Here is a 17,159-nt window from a genome sequence, read left to right as displayed (position 1 = left end):
ATAACACAGCACATGGCAGTCATAGATGGATTGCACAGCATTTATGCAAGATTCAACATTTCTTCTCGAGAGATATATCATATAACAACCAGTGCCATCTTTTGGTTCACAAAGGTACTACATGATGAAACACCAGTGCGAAGTATTGAAATGTAATTATGTTGAAAAATCTGCTCGAGTATGGAAAGCTAGTGAATGTTAGCTCAAGACCACTCCCCCAGAGCAGAGAAATCATTAACGCAGTGCTCGATTTAAATGCAATTAACGGCCTTTCTATATGTCTCAGGTACATAATGCGAAGGGACTTCAAGCATTTTAATCCTGTGATAATACGAAATGAAGCACATCAACTGCCCTGGAATGACATTCTACTGACTAATGACATTGATGATAAGGTTGACAGACTGAACTCTTTAATATTAGAACTCTATGACAAACACGCTCCGAAGAAGCAAATTGGAGTTTCTCACCCTTCGTCTCCTTGGCTAACAAGTCAAGGAGCTGGACAATCGTGACAGTCTCTATGTGAAGAACCACTAACGGCAATGACCTCCGTGCTATTTTCACTTACAAAAAAATAATCAGTATTTCGTTCACATCCATTAGAGTAGTTATCGAATGCTATGAGCAATCCAGACCAGGAGATGTAATTCCTTAAAATTTGTGCCAAACCCGTTCATGGGCACGTTCCGTGTGCCTTTTATTTTACGTTTCTTGCGCTTTTCCCACAAATTTCTTAAGGTGGAAACAACACCTTTTGAGCAGACACTCCTAAGTTGATTTCGTTTCATCATACAACGACAGGGGACTCTTCCTATAGTTGCATATGCATAATCAACTATATTCTTATTTTATTGGATGTTATTTCTTCCGTTACAATCAATTGCCTTTCAGATTGATGAAATATAATATTCCTTCTGATAATATCTCTTTTCTGATGCTAAACTGTTGATTTGCTAAAAAAAATACTTTAAATCAAAATGGAATTGCAGTGGGATATATTTTTAAACATTATAAAACCCATTCGAGCTTATGCTTCAAAAACTGAACAATCTATGCGAAAAAAGTTTGCTTCGAACAAAAATTCAGAATTCAGAAGACGTGCGATAACTTTGAAAATGGTGTAAAACATTGTATTGGAATGACAGCCAAACGAGTAGTCATGTTGCGAACAGTTTTAGTCTAGAATTTCCCATCATCCCTTGATGACGCAATTGACCTATTTTATGATTTACTGCTTAGTGCTCTTAAAGACACCATACCTTCTCGTGTAACAAAATGCGGGCGAAAATAAAAGCAATGAAAGGTGCTGCGAGCTTTTCAGTTCCCTCAGATTACAGTGTATTCGCGACGCTAAGAAAGGAATGCAAGCAAATGCATCGAAGAAAGTGCAGGGAATACGTGGTATCTATTGATGAACAAATTAGCAGACATACACAGGGATTCTGAAAACAATAATAACTCAAAATATTATTAGTGAGAGTGAGGAAATTAGTTCAGTGACATAAATTCTGGATTATATCGCAGACATCTTCCAAAAATTACATTCACCCAGTGCTCCCAGTAATTTCTCACACCTAGCAGTTCGCTGAAATTATCTTATCATCGGTGGCAACTTCGGCATCGGAAGTCTGTAAAAATATATTGAAGTAGATGGACATGAAGAAGTCATGTGGTCCAGACCACATTCCAGGAATCGTGTTACCTGAGGAGCTGGGAATCCCAGTAATCATGACAATCAACTGGTATCTTCGTTCGCACAATTTCCCGTCCGAGTGGAAAACATGATATGTTATTCTAGCGTTCAAGGAACGTGACAGATCTTCTTTTTCTTCCACCGTTTTTCCCGCACCTATGGTATCGCGGGTGGAAACTGCGTCGCACATGTGTATTTGGCTCTGTTTCACGGCTGGGTGCCCTTCCTGATGCCAGCATTCCTGACATAATGCTCAGAATGGTACACACAATGAGTTTGTTCGTATTCGGTGTTTAGGTTGACATCATGTCTGCTTTATTTATGTATTCTTCGTTCAAAGATATCAGACTCTCCAGAAATGTCAAATCTTCATGAATGACGACCACCCGAGTACAAAATGAAAATTAAAGAATGTCGTGGGAAAAGGAGGATTCGAACTCTAACTTCAAGTGCCAGGTATATCTGCTGTGCATTACTCCAGACAGCTATTTAAAGTATAGAGCTAAAGTATTGCAACTTTTAGTTCACTACGAGCCCGGAAAATCTCCCTTCGAGTGATTGCTTACGTGTTATTGAATTATCGCCCTGTTTTGAGCCTTTACGGAACACTCTAACTATAGTGGCTCAAGGCATCACGTCCGGTGTATACCAGTTACGTTCAGTAGATTTTACTATAATTTGAAAAAGTGCTTTTCTATCAATTGCGATGAGAAGAAACTGTCCAATAGGGTAATGAATAGGTATGTCTGAAATTAGTCGCAAATCATCAAAAACAAATTGCTTCTTGGGCCAATGAGGTACGCAATTCTCCAGCGACATCTATAGGGGTGGATATATTTTGTACACACATCCTCATCATTTTACAGCTCCAGTTTCCCGGGTGTGCTGTACAAGCTCTCACCACTAATTCCTGTCCAATTAGAGTTTCTGTTCCTCTATGTCTTGCCACTTGACATTCCTCTTGCTGACCTCCGATTTCACTCGGTCTATCCGTCGATTCCTTGGCCTCCCTACTGGCTTCCTCCTTTTCAATTCTCTGTCAAAGAAATTCCTTGCTGTTCTCGTTCTGTACGTCCTCATAACATGTGCAAACCATTGTAGTTTTCCTAAAAGCTATTTTGACGCCGGCTCCCTTCCTGTTTTCTTCATTTCTAATCTTATATTTCCTAGTTTTTTGGACTATTGTTCTGATGAATTTCACTTCTGTTGACTGAATTTTACTATTAGCCTTGGTATGTACTTATCTAGGGTACATGTTTCGAATCCATAGGTGAAAACTGGAATAAAGTAGGGTATGAAAATGGTCATTTTCGCTGTCTGGGGGTATTTTATAATCCCGGAGTAGATTACTCACTTGAAAATAAAATTGAAAAGCTTTCTGAGTCCTATTAGGTATTTCTTGGTTTATTGTGCTAGCTTTGGAAATGATACTTCCAAGGTATTTGAAGTTAAAAACAGATTGTAACAGAGTTCCCTCCAGAAAAAATGTTTGAATCTGTGCCATTCCTGTGGATAGTCATTTCAACAGTTTTTGTTTTATTGATGTTAGTCCTAGTCCATGTTCTTTAAACCTGCAATTTCAAAGATTTGGTTTCTCCTATATTTCTGCTTCATTTTATCTCCACATACGAACATCATCTGCAAATATAAGAGTGTTAGGCTCATTGCAATGTTCCTTGATGGATTTTATGATCCATCCCACGAAAATGACGAACGGGAGTGGTGAAATGGCACTTCCCTGCTGGACTCCTCTTTTGGTTTTAAACCAGACTGATCACGCATTCGGTTTCTGAAACCAGGGTGTTCTTGAATGACAGCCTCTCTTCTTCTTCTTCTCGTTTTTCATTCTTTGGTAATTTGTCTGAGATCTTTCCTTGGTGTTATTCTTTCTTCCCATCTTCTCCTAGCAACCTCTTCTACTCGTATACTTTGGCATTTTCTTGCGCTTGACATTCTATACATGGACGTTTCCAATGTGCGCGACAAAGCGCCGATGGTCACCATCCAGACATTTTTTTGAAATAATCATAACATCAGTGATGAACTGGCTAGCACACCTATCAGTTATTATATAGTCTATTACTGTCCTCTGCTTCGCATCCCAACCGTAGCGTGTGATTTTATAGCTGTCTCTGTTCTGAAACCAAGAGTTTTTTTATGTTCAGGTTATTCCGTGCACGGAAGTCGATCACGTATTCTCCCTCCTGGTTTCTGCCACCATAGCCATGGGAGCCTATGATGTCTCCGCAGCCGTGGCTATCTGTCCCAGCTTGGGCATTCAGATCTCCCATAATTTTGATTTAGTCTGCCTTTATTTGATTCTCAAGGTCTTCAAGGAACTGATCTTTCATAAATATGATTAGACAAGACAGTAGACTCTGCTCTACGTAAAAGGGTACAATTAAAAATGGTCACTTTTATTACCCTTTGTACGGATTTTGCTGTTTACGAGGAAGCCTACATTAGCTATATGTATTCAAATTTGCTGTGCGATGTCGGGCAAGAGGCCTTTAAATTGCAGGTAATTCATCCGGTCTATTGTAATATTGTAAGTTGTAAAGTAAGTAGCAAGTGATTAGATAAAGTGTTGAGTAATAACCATCCCTTTAGTCAATAGCCTGCTAGTGTTAGAAGTGGCGAGTGGAGGGTCCTTATGACGAATTGAATGATATCCGGATTATATGGTACTGTAAGTCTGGAACTTGTTTCGTATCCCCACAGAATAGATGACTTATATTCCCTATTATAACTTACTCATACTTTATAAAGAGCTCTCAAAGTACGGTCGCACACATTCACGTCTACATCACGTGCGTTTGAGAACATTTGCTAGGCTGCATAATAGGACCAAATTGAAGAACTGATCCCTCGTCACCGGACTGGTAACTTAATGTAGTTGTATACCTGGGAAACGCCAAGTGGATCTCTAGATTTTCTGTAGCGAGAACGATCAGTTCTGTACTTACGTGAATTACGAGGAAGTATCTAATGTCAAGTTATTAATAAAACTCTTGGTGTGGTCATATTATTATATTAAAGGGCTGAAGTTTACCATATAAAAGTTCAAGGAGTTCTAAGTGTGATGAACGTATTATTCGGCATCTTCAAGGCATGAGATCGTCAAGTGGAAAAAGTGCTACAATAGAACTTTGCTATAACGGCCTCCAAAAGACCTGATAAATTGTGGCGTTATAAACAAGTGTCATTATAACCGAGATTTATGCTATCAACCGGGTGAGGGGGAAAATGATGCAGAACAAAACTTAATTATGCCTATTTTAGATTCTTTCTTTTATGCCTGACCTCAAAGTCCAAAACTGAAGTAGGTTACTTACAAGATAAAATAACAGTACTAAATTTCAGAAAACAGTGGGTGGGTGGGTGGGAGAGGGAGTTGGGGGGCTGGTTTGAAGCAATTTTCGAAGGTGACTGATATTGGGGGGCAGAGTAAGGAATGTGTCTGGGTGCCAATCCCTTACACCGACTTATGAAAGTTCAAGTGAGGGCATATGTCAAAAAATATCTTGGTTCTTAGAAAATCCTAATCAAAATTGGGTTCAAAATAGCGTTATATATGAGGTAGACATATATGTGTTTGCCATATTTAGGAAAGCTGAAACCCGCATTTATTTTCAGGAACATGTCAATACCACAGAATACTTATAGGAGAGGTGTCGCTAAAACGAATTTCTACTGTACAACCCAGCAGGAAGTCAGTCTTCTGTTTTCCTGTACTCTAAATGTGTTTTAACTTTACTATCAGGCAATATGTACCGTACCTTACATATTTTTGATATTCATTCAGTGAATAACATCATTTTTTTGTAATATTGTAAAATGGACCCTCCTTAGCTCAGGCGGCAACGCGCCGGCGTCTCACCGCTCGGCTCCGTAATTCAAATCCCGGTCAGTTCATGTGAGATTTGCGAAAGACAAAGCGGAGACGGGATCGGCTTTTCTCCGGGTACTCCGGTTTTCATTGCCATCTTTCATTCCAGCAACACTCTTCAATATAATTTAATTTCAACTGTCAGCCATTAATCATTCCACTAGAGTGGTGCGACAGGCTTCAGCAGCCGGCTCAATTCCCACGCTCGCCGATTATGGGGGCTTAATTTATTCCATTCGTTTATCCTGTAAAGTTGCAATATGTTAGGACAAATAACAATTTTCTATTGCAGTGATAGTAGTAATAATTATAACCATCATAAGTAGTTTTGTAATAATGAAACAATAACCTCCGTGCTTAATATTTTGTAAGCTGATACTTAGGATAAGGGAAAGTTCATTTAAAAAAGGAGTGGAAGTTGAATATTTCTTCACTTTCATATTTGTGTTGTTTCAATGTTATAAAAAAATGTCTACGTAGGATGTTTTCATATACATCTTTTAAAATATTTTTGTATTAACTGTATACTACTTACTTCCGCTGATTTTACCAGATCATTTACCAGTTCATAAATACTCGGAAACACGTTTACGGATCTGGAGAAAGTAAGGCCTGCTGTTGGAATTGATTCCCGAATTATCGAACACGACCTGTGATCTATTGACTTCAATTATCACTTATTTTAATTTAATTTTAATGGCCAATGACCTGGGTGTTATGTCCCTTTAAACAACAACAACAACAATCATCATCATCACTAATTTAATTTTGAATTTATATGAAAATGGTATTTAATTTTCCTGAGAACTTTTTTTTTACGGTTGAAATCTTATGAACTAAATAAAAACATTATAAGGTATGGAAATTAAAAAAAAAATTATTCATAATAATGATAGCTTGCATATGCCTACATATGATACACCTTAGTGATTGTTACCTAGAATTACGTTTAATCAAATTACATATTACATATAATTAAATAATAAAAATATTTTATTTGATGGGATTTTAGTATATATCTAGGTTACAGTTTGACAGTCATTTAAGAAACACTCTATGAGCCTATAAGTTTCGTAAGACGAATTCAAAATTTACACCTGTCTAATAATTATCTATCGGATTGTTATACAGCATTTATAATATTGGATAGGTTATTTAAATAGTATATCTTCAGAAGACTTTGAGAATGTATGACGTTAAACTTGTGCTGTAAAATTTAAGAAACTACGTCCATAAATTTCAGTTTATGTAAGTGTCTTCTCAGCTTACGTCTGAGCTGTCTGACAGTGAGAATGTCGTCCCGGTTCAAAAAGCCAAGAATTACAGCCGAGAGGATTCGTTAATCTGACCACACGTCACCTAATAATCTGGAGGCCTTCAGGGTGTGCAGTGCTGAAGTGTCATAGTTCTTTCACAATGTATTAGATTAGAAAAATCGCTTACGAAAGTGTCGGTAAAATACGCCTTACTATTCTCAGAAGGGTCATTAGTTTTAGTTCGAACTCACAAAGAAGCACATAATATATAGCGTCTGACTGCTGCAGAAGGTTGTCTCGACTTTTCATATCAGCTGTTCACCCTTATCCCATGTTATGTAAAGTATGCTGGTTACACTTTATGTTTGGCAAAGGCGCTTACCAACAAAGACAGTCAGATAAATGAGGTGGACTGACACGATTAATTGGTCGTAGCGGACTGCGAGACTGGTCCGCAGTGGAACGTGTGTACCAGAAGGCAAGCTGACTAGTACTGCCCAGGATGGAGCTGATGAAGACATTCGAGCCAACAACATTGAGCTCTGTAAATAGTTGTCATGTGTAGTGGCGTAATAGTACTAAAAAATGGTGCGTAGCCAACACGTCCTCTGCTACACGCGATCAATTCATTTACGAGGCTCAAGAAGCCTGCAATTACCATTGATATGCATTTAGGGCTGCCACCCAGGTGGCAGATTCTCTATCAGTTTTTACCTAGTATTTTATTAATTTATTTCAAATAAGTTGGAAATTTACAGTACATCTGCCTTGGTAAAATTCCAAACTCTAATTTCTCATACTATACATAATTTATATGCTCCAATTTTCCTCTTGAATTCCAACTTCAACATATTATGATATTTTCTACTTTTAAAAACTCCTTTCAGGCTTATTAATTTTTTACATATTACTCTTACGTCACACCAACATTAGGGTAGGAAAGAGCTAGGAGTGGGAAGGAAGAGGCCGTGGCTTTAATTAAGGTATAGCCCCAGGATTTGCCTGGTGTGAAAATGCGAAACAACGGAAAACCGTCTTCATGGCTTCGGACAGTGGAGTTCGAACCCACTATCTTCCGAATGCAAGCTCACAGATGAGCGCCTCTAACCGCACGGTCGGTGTGTATTATTTTACTAATGTCATCCCAAGTTCCAAGTTATCCCTCCACTGACAGCTCGGAACATACATAAAGCATATAAGCTACATTTCTGCTATGAACTAAATGCAATTAATCTGAACATTACTCCCTTTCCATAACCTGGTCACTCGTATTATAAAAGCAGGTTTTCACCATACTGATCTGATTGGATATTTGGAAATCGGTCGAACAAAATTTGTACCTAATTATATGCATGCATTTGGCAATACTTGCCTAGATGTAGGCCTACTACCTTTAAAGTAATAATCACCGAGCAAGTGGCTAGCAGCTAGCAGTCTCAAGATAGAATGTTCGAACCCAACTGTCGGCAGCCCTAAAGAGGGTTTCAGCGTCCAATCTGCATATTTCTATGTAAGAGCTATTACACCACAAACCTCGATTTGCCACTAGCGCTGTGGTCTCATCCACATCTACGCCTCTTCCTTTCAAACCATTAAAAATTTCGTCCAACTATAGTCTCCTTAGCTCCCTCTACTTCTCTTACCTTTCATTCTCATAGACAAACCATCCATCTCTGCAGGGCGTATATAAGGGGAGGAATAAGGATATGCCCACCACCACCATGAGGCGCTTGTACTCAGGATCATAAATAGTATATATACTGTACAACGTTTACGAAGGTAACATTAATAACGTAAAAACATCCATTTAAAATTCTTATCTACGCCACTGCGCCTCTGTTTACTTCACATGATCCTACCACCAGAGCTAGGAATTATTCATTTCTTTTCCACCTTATTCTTTGTCTTGGAAACTAATGTTTAACCAAAAATTTAATGAATGAAGAGACTTCGTTAACAACACACCACATCAATTTCATTAATAATGCCCTTTTACGTAAGTAAGCTTACTTTTCACTATTGTTAATTTTACACCTTGATAAGGCCAGTTAAGCCTCCGTGGCTCAGACGGCAGCGCGTTGGCATTTCACCGCTGGATACCGTGGTACAAATCCCGGTCACTCCATGTGAGATTTGTTTTGGACAAAGCGGAGGCGGGACAGGTTTTTCTCCGGGTACTCCGGTTTTCTCTGTCATCTTTCATTCCAGCAACACTCTCCAGTCTCACTTTGGGAGTGCTTCTTTCATACCATCCCTGACCCGGTCAATGACTGGAAAACAGGTTGTAGGATTTCATTTCAAGGCCAGTTAATATCCTGTTTTCTTTTGTTTACATTTGTCAGTTCCAATAAATGAGTTTGTAAACAATTCACCTGTAAATCCAAGAATTTCGTTGAACTTTTTGAACTTTGTATCTTTACCATATTGCCTTTGTCAACTATGTGCAGTTTAACCGTAATGAATTATAATTACCATGGTATTACACCACGAAAAGCAGCTAATTGGTTCAACTGAGTTAATCAAGAAAGAATAAAAGAAAAGGTACCGAATAGGTAATAGTGGATTTAGATTTATCTACTGATATAATTTGAAAGAAAAATATCAGTCTCCGTACAGGCAATGAAAGCTTATAGACGAGTGGAAGATGAAGGCTTCGTCATTTCGTTACCTTGATACTCATTGAGGTAGTGCTTAGGAGCTGGAAGGCTGCAATCGTGATTTCAGATAAGGTACAGACAACCCCAGCGTATCTCTGATGTGTAATAGCAAACCACGGAGAACCGCATTTAGAAGTGCGGGTGGTGAATTCAAGGCTAGAGTATTACATCCGTACATACAGCTTTCAGACATTGAATAAAACAATACACAATTTAGTATAAAACTAATATATCATTTTCCATGAATATAATATTAATTTCTCCACTAGAATAAGACTCCCCAGCAATTTACCTTCTCACTTTATTCACTTGCTCCATTCAAACATTCCAGAAAATAACAGAAAACTAAGGAAGGTTATACTCGCAATACTTTCGAAACAACCATAGCCAACATGCCTGCATTCTCGCTTGACTTGCCATAAAAAGAAGAAATCTTGCAACACATACATACAGATTACGGACAATTAAATAATCTATCGGAGCGATCAATTATCGGTCCGTGGTTAACGTTCGGTTCTCTAAATAGACTTCTTCTAAATCTCCCTCTTCACAGAAATAACTTCTGAGTGACAAAATTTCGGCACCTCAGCATCTCTGAAAACCATATTTAACTATTCGTTCAGTCCGGTGGTATTTGAAGGTGCTCAAATACGACAGCCCCGTGTCGGTAGATTTACTGGCACGTAAAAGAACTCCTGCGGGACTAAATTCCGGCACCTCGGCGTCTCCGAAGACCTTCAAAAGTAGTTAGTGGGACGTAAAACAAATAACATTAATTATTATTAACTATTCGTATTTAGCGTGACGTAAAAGATTTAAAATAAAAGAAAATGTAAACTTTTCTTTTTGCGAAAAGCTGATAATCATAAATATGTCTTTCAAAAAATGAAACTCAAATATTGATGACAACAAATTATTTATTTTCATCATTTCACAGAAATGGGTACAGAGGTTCTTTTTTATACAAATTTAGGGCTACAGTGCATGCACCTCTCAGGATGCAGTTACTAGGTAAAACATCAACGGCTGCTAATTTGAGGTGACCGCCGGCCGTAAGACAGCCTAAACAGGAGGCTGTGGATTTACATTTTAGCTTTACAATGCGTACCGTAAGAGGGAGACTATTGATCTGAATGTTAGTACTTCCACGGCCGATTTGATGCAGCGTAGATTTAGTTGGCCGAGGTACTACACTACGTATCTTAAACAAATGCCTTCTGTTTCAATACACTCTATTTATAAGAATCTACAGAATTTACAGCTCATGCACCTTTCAAGATCACTGTGCCTAGGTAAAACATTTTGCGAGGTCACTTCCATTACACACTTTGTCGCGTCACGACACGTTACGCCACGTAAATTTTCGGATGGCTCTCAGCCCTAAGACATAATCATGAAAATAGAGATACCGGTAATACATTTATTAGCCAGGTTAATTAATTACGTAAGAGCTTACTTGTCGATTGGCAAATCACTATCACTTCACCATAGCAATTTCAGAAAGATAAAATATAGATTTATAGATATAGATATAGATTTATACATGTTCTCTCCTTAAGGACCGGGTTCCACATCGTTTTTTAAATCTTTTTCTGATGTTTTCTTCTTTTTCTCATTTTTTACTTTATTTATTCTTTTCTATTTAAGGACGACACACACAACCAGTCCCAGATCCAGTGAAAATAACGATTAAGGTTAAAATTCCCGGGGCCCCTTGAACCAAACGCCAGCACGCTAACCATTTAGCCGTTTAGCCGGCCGTGGTAAGAAGAGAGTATGCATTCATTTCATTTAATTCATTCATTCAATCAATCATTCACCTATTAATGAATGTTCTCTCCCCAGTTTGTGACGATCCGTGACTGGGGAGAAGTGTGTTCACTCATGCATGAACACAATTTAGTCATGAAATCATTCATTCACCCATTCATATAGTCATTCATTCTTTCATTAATTCAATTCATTCAAAATGTATTGTGTAATAAATTGTAGGATAACTCTATAAAGACTGGTGACACAAATGCAAGCACTAATACAGCTTAGGGAGGGTAGGATACATGTTTGTCCTAGACTGTCCTGTTAGCGTCTAGGACAAAAAGCAGAAATAAACTTTACAAAAAATAGTACAATTTAGAAAGTGGGTTGATATGGTTTTGTATTGTTTAATGAAGTAATAGACAAGTAGTAATAAGCTAAAGAATGCCCGTATCAAAACACATCTTTGATTTCAATAAATGATTACTCCCTCCCTGATCCGAAACTGGGAGATGGGAGTATTCTATCCTATTCAACAGATTCCTACTATTTGTATTATGTCGCATCGACACAGATAGGTCTTTTGGTGTCGATGGGATAGGAATGAGCTAGGAGAGGGAAAGAAACGAACGTGGCACCCGCATTTGCCTGGTGTCAAAATGGGTGGAAAACCATCTTCAAGGCTGCCGACAGTGGAATTAGAATTCACCATCTCCCGAATGCAAGCTAACAGCTACAACATGTGCAGATTAATTTTTAAATGTAGACATTATTGTATACAATAATAATAATTTACTCGTGAAATACAGGACAGTAGAACTAGTGTGACTGAGGACTGAATCAAGTGGACGCTTAATTACTTCACCAGGTCTCATCCTTTCTCCAACGTCATTTCATTGAGCAGGTCTGATGTTGATATAAAACCCGTCTCCTACTCCTCTTTCACTCTCAGCTAACCATCATCATAACCTCACTTGCTGGTCGGACATATATAGAAACAACCCATCCCTGAATGTCATTGCCATTACGTTTAATGCTCTTGCCCACGGAAATCTCAGAACTGCGCACATCTCCATATTTGACAACTCGTTTGAAGCCTCATCAATTTACTCTGTTAGTGTGGCTAGGTTCCTTTGCAGCGACCAGTCTGTTTGCTACCTGGCAGTGAAACTACATAGTGGTGGAGACACTGTTTCCAACAGAATTGAATCCTTTTGTTTTTAAGTCACAACTTCCGGACAACCCGAGTATTACGCGAAAAAAGTGAAACTGAAAATCTTCGTGACTGATAATTAAGAAAGTATGGTAAGTATGGTAGAGACCATCTCGAATAATAGCACATTGATAATTATTAGCTAACATGCTGGAATATAAAGCTACTATGTAAAGTAAAAGTGCAAGCAAACTTGTAATTTCACCTGACAGGTGATATCTCAATCATATCTATGGGACATCCACTTTTACGTGAAATGCATATCACATGGACATGACACTTCGTTTCCAAAAAAATAAAAAGGCCCATATACACTGGCCGAGATTCAAAACACGGCTACCTGGGAGAGACCGGTTAAGGTGCCTCTTAGCAATTACGCTCTATACTATGTACATTATTTTCTATTGTGATAAATATGAAAGATATCCGAGACTGATAAATAAAAATAAATAAATATTTATTTATTTATTTATTTATTTATTTATTTATTTATTTATTTATTTATTTATTTATTTATTTATTTATTTATTTATTTATTTATTTGTTTATTTATTTATTCTTTCTTGCGAACCGGCCAAACTTAGGACCACGCCAATACCACTTCACTTTCGTCTTATCATCCCTTCTTCCTTCCTCTTTCTCCACAGTGCCTTCATTCTTTCAGAATGTTGCGCTCTACTCTCTTTACTGCGAAATCAAATATGGACTATAAACAGCGTCATTATAACACCCAAATGTTTCCAACATTTTGAGACAGTTGTAATATTTCAGTGTCTTAGATTGAACATCTGTCATTGTTACCAGTATTACACATTAATGGCTCACTTATGATATTGAAGTTATATTTAATAATACTTTATTTCGTAAAAATAACTTGCAGATGACAACATAATAAAGAAAGGAAAATGGCTTGCGGAGATGAATGGATCCAATCACTGGAGCATGAGAAGAACATAGCATGAAGATCAAAGCTAGTACAGCAGAAGTGATGGTAATAATCAAATGTGGGAACCGAACAGCAAATATAGTGATCAATCAAGAAAGTTCCAACTCTCTCTCGTCTAGGATGCGTACACAATTAAACTGGAACCCAACAAACAGTTTCACCGCTAAAGCTAGGAGTGCCCGCATTTACGAGTAATTTAAAAGGATTCTATGTAATCTGCAACTCACCTGTCTAGAATACTCTAACGTTAAATGTTAGCCATCCTCTGTTAAGGAGTGCAAGCCTGACATCTGACGAATTCAACAAATATAAACGTTTGAGATGTGTTTTCGCCATATACTTCGTTGTTATACCATGACTCAAATGGTACAGTGTTTCAAAGATTGAATAGGGAAATTGAGACCATAGACGACGTCAATAAACGCAATATGAGTTGTTTTGGCTACGTAATATAGAACTAGGAGAATTAGCTATTTCAGTTTATCACTGAAGAAAGCGACGAAAGCAGAATAGGGCAAGGAAGAAGTAACGTTCGACAATGGATAGAAATGACACAAACTGAACTATTCAAAATATACTTCGACCAATTGTTGTTGTAGAACAGGGGGCCCGCCAACGACCTCTGAAAACAAGGCAAGGGAGAAGAAGAAGAAGAAGAAGAAGAAGAAGAAGAAGAAGAAGAAGAAGAAGAAGAAGACCCTCAAAAAACTTTGCAATACTGACGCTCATAGAAAATAAATATTGCAATTATTCCTACTGCAAAGTCTAAGAAAAAATTAATTAAATGTACTCAAATGAAGTCACTTACCACGGAAAATAAAAGATCAGAAAATCATACTTTAAAGGAAATCGATTACTTTTGATACTCAAGAAGTAAATAATAAAGTCATGGTACTGTAAGAAGGCCGGATAATATAAAAATGTGTATGGGAAATCTTTTGTGATGAAGATAAACATAATTATTAGAAAAGCTCTCCTGAATGTGTTGTTGTGGAGCTTGACATTATATGCAAGTACGTGATAATAATAATAATAATAATAATAATAATAATAATAATAATAATAATAATAATAAATCACCGTTATTTTCTATAGAATCTCGGGAAACTTCAAAACAGGTGTAAGATACCATTACCCTTCATCTATGTCCTCGAAAATGCAGTCTGTCTTTTTTTTTTTTTTTTTTTTGCTATTTGCTTTACGTCGCACCGACACACATAGGTCTTATGGTGACGATGAGATAGGGAAGGCCTAGGAGTGGGAAGGAAGCGGCCGTAGCCTTAATTGAGGTACGGCACCAGCATTTACCTTGTGTGAAAATGGAAAACCACGGAAAACCATCCTCATGGCTGCCGACAGTGGGGCTCGAACCCATTATCTCCCGGATGCAAGCTCACAACTGCGCGACCCTAACCGCACGGCCAACTCGCCCGGTCAATCTTCAAAATTGATCAACCGATCCCTTTAGGCTGAGGAAAATTAGAGAAAGTTTGCCTAACATTTATAGATGAACTACAATCTTAATTCAAGATATCCCAAAAGCCCAAAAAAACAGATCGAACTCCAAAAAGAAAAGGCTGATAAAGTCGGTTTCAATGTATCAATGAAAAATACAGAATACACTACTTGCGACAAACAAGCACCTAAATATCTTACATGGAAGTAAAATGCGGAAAATCTGACAATTAAAATAACTCGGTGAAACCATTCTGGAAAATGAATTGAAACAAATGCCAGCGACATCCCATGCCAAAAACTGAGAACAGGATATCGACTCACGCCAAATATCTGCAATTACAAGTGCATTTCCTAACACAAAGGCTAAGGCATTACAATATGTTCATTAAACCAGAATGTCTCAGATAAGGTATCGAAAATATTAAGGAAAAAAACAGGAAATCATAAGGACAATTATAGGCACAAAACCCACAGGCAAACAACGTACACAAAAAAAATAGACAAGAAACAGACTTTCACTGTGATACAAAATAAACGCTTTAGGACATATCAGAAGAATGAACCCTGACAGACTCTCAAAGCAAATAATCAAATTCTATGAAGACAGGAGTAAAGCAAAAACCAACACCATGAACTGGATCTACGGAATTAAAAATGACCTTAAATTGGAAGGAATCTTATTATTATTATTATTATTATTATTATTATTATTATTATTATTATTATTATTATTATTATTATTATTATTATTATTATTATTATTATTATTATTATTATACATCCAAAACAGGAAGATCATATGAACCAAACTTCACAAATGGCAAGATGACTAAGAGGGCAAACTGAAGAAAATAGCTGGAGCAACTTGGGTCAAAGAGTGAACTCTCAGTATTGGGACACTAGCACAAGGAAGTGAAGGGAGTGGCAGAGGAGAGAGAATAATGGTTGTAGCGACAAGTTTTTCTCTTTAGTGCATGATAATTGATTGATTGATTGATTGATTGATTGATTGATTGATTGATTGATTGATTGATTGATTGATTGATTGATTGATTGATTGATTGATTGATTGATTGATTGATTGATTGATTGATTGATTGATTGATTGATTGATTGATTCAAAAAATAAAAATAACAATTCAGTGTATCGTTTCTTCAAAATATTATATGACAGGCAATAGGATTTTAACTAACGAAATAAGTCACTCATTATATAAAACTCCTCCTTCACTTCTCGGTAATGTTCCATTTGTGTTGGGAACAACAAAATAATGCAAAAAATATGGGCACAAAGGAAGATAAGCAAACGTTGATAAGAATTACGGGCAGCCCAAAATGGGCTTATTTGCATCATATAATAATAATAATAAGAAGAAGAAGAAGAAGAAGAAGAAGAAGAAGAAGAAGACGAGTACCAAGTGAGATGGTTACGTGGTTTGAGTCACGTAGCTATGAGTGTGTATTCAGAAAATGTTGGTTTCAAACCTCACTGTCGGTAACCTTAAAGTGATTTTTCATTGTTTCCCATTTTCACAACAGGAAAATGTTAGATTTGTACCTTCATGAGCGCCAAGGTCGCCTCATTCACAGTCCTTACTATTTTCTATCCCAGCGTCGCCATAAGAGCTGTCTTTGTCGGTGTGACGTAAAACCAGTTGCAAACTAATAATAACAATCATCATCATCATCATCATCTATCGTTCCAGCTGTCATGTTCAGCCATTTCGATTGTACGTTGTTTGGGCTGCTTGCTTGTAAATTTTGTTCCGTTTTAGTCAACCAGATTCCAAATAAATAGAAATTTATTGGTGAATTGTAATTCATTTTTAGGGCAAATTCTGAATGTATGATCTGTTAATTTGCATGTTGATTTCGTACACCATGGAGTGCCGAACGGAGAGTGTTCTGCTCTTTATAATCAGATGGCTTCTGCAGTATTTGGACCCACAATCTTGGAATTCCGACGTGGACACTATACCACTGCCTGATAGAGGGGGATTGTTATATGGGAGTGAAAGGTGAACTAGTATAGAAAAACATAGAATAGAAACCCTTAAAATGTGAAAAAATGAAAGAATAATATTGAAAATGAGATTGGTAGATCGGGCCTCAAACAGGAGGTCCTCCAAGTTGGTGAGAAGTGTCTGCGTAATTTGACCAGAAAAAGTGAATTATTAGGATACATCATGATATACTTAGGACATAAAAATTATTATGCGTGGGTGAGAACGGTAATTTGAAGCTTACAGTTAAAGACTACAATAATCAGAAATCAAAAAGTTAAAACAG

This window comes from Anabrus simplex, chromosome 1 (assembly GCF_040414725.1).
Source record: "Anabrus simplex isolate iqAnaSimp1 chromosome 1, ASM4041472v1, whole genome shotgun sequence".
NCBI classification, from domain to species: Eukaryota; Metazoa; Arthropoda; class Insecta; order Orthoptera; family Tettigoniidae; genus Anabrus; species Anabrus simplex.
Note: the sequence above shows the minus strand (reverse complement) of the source record.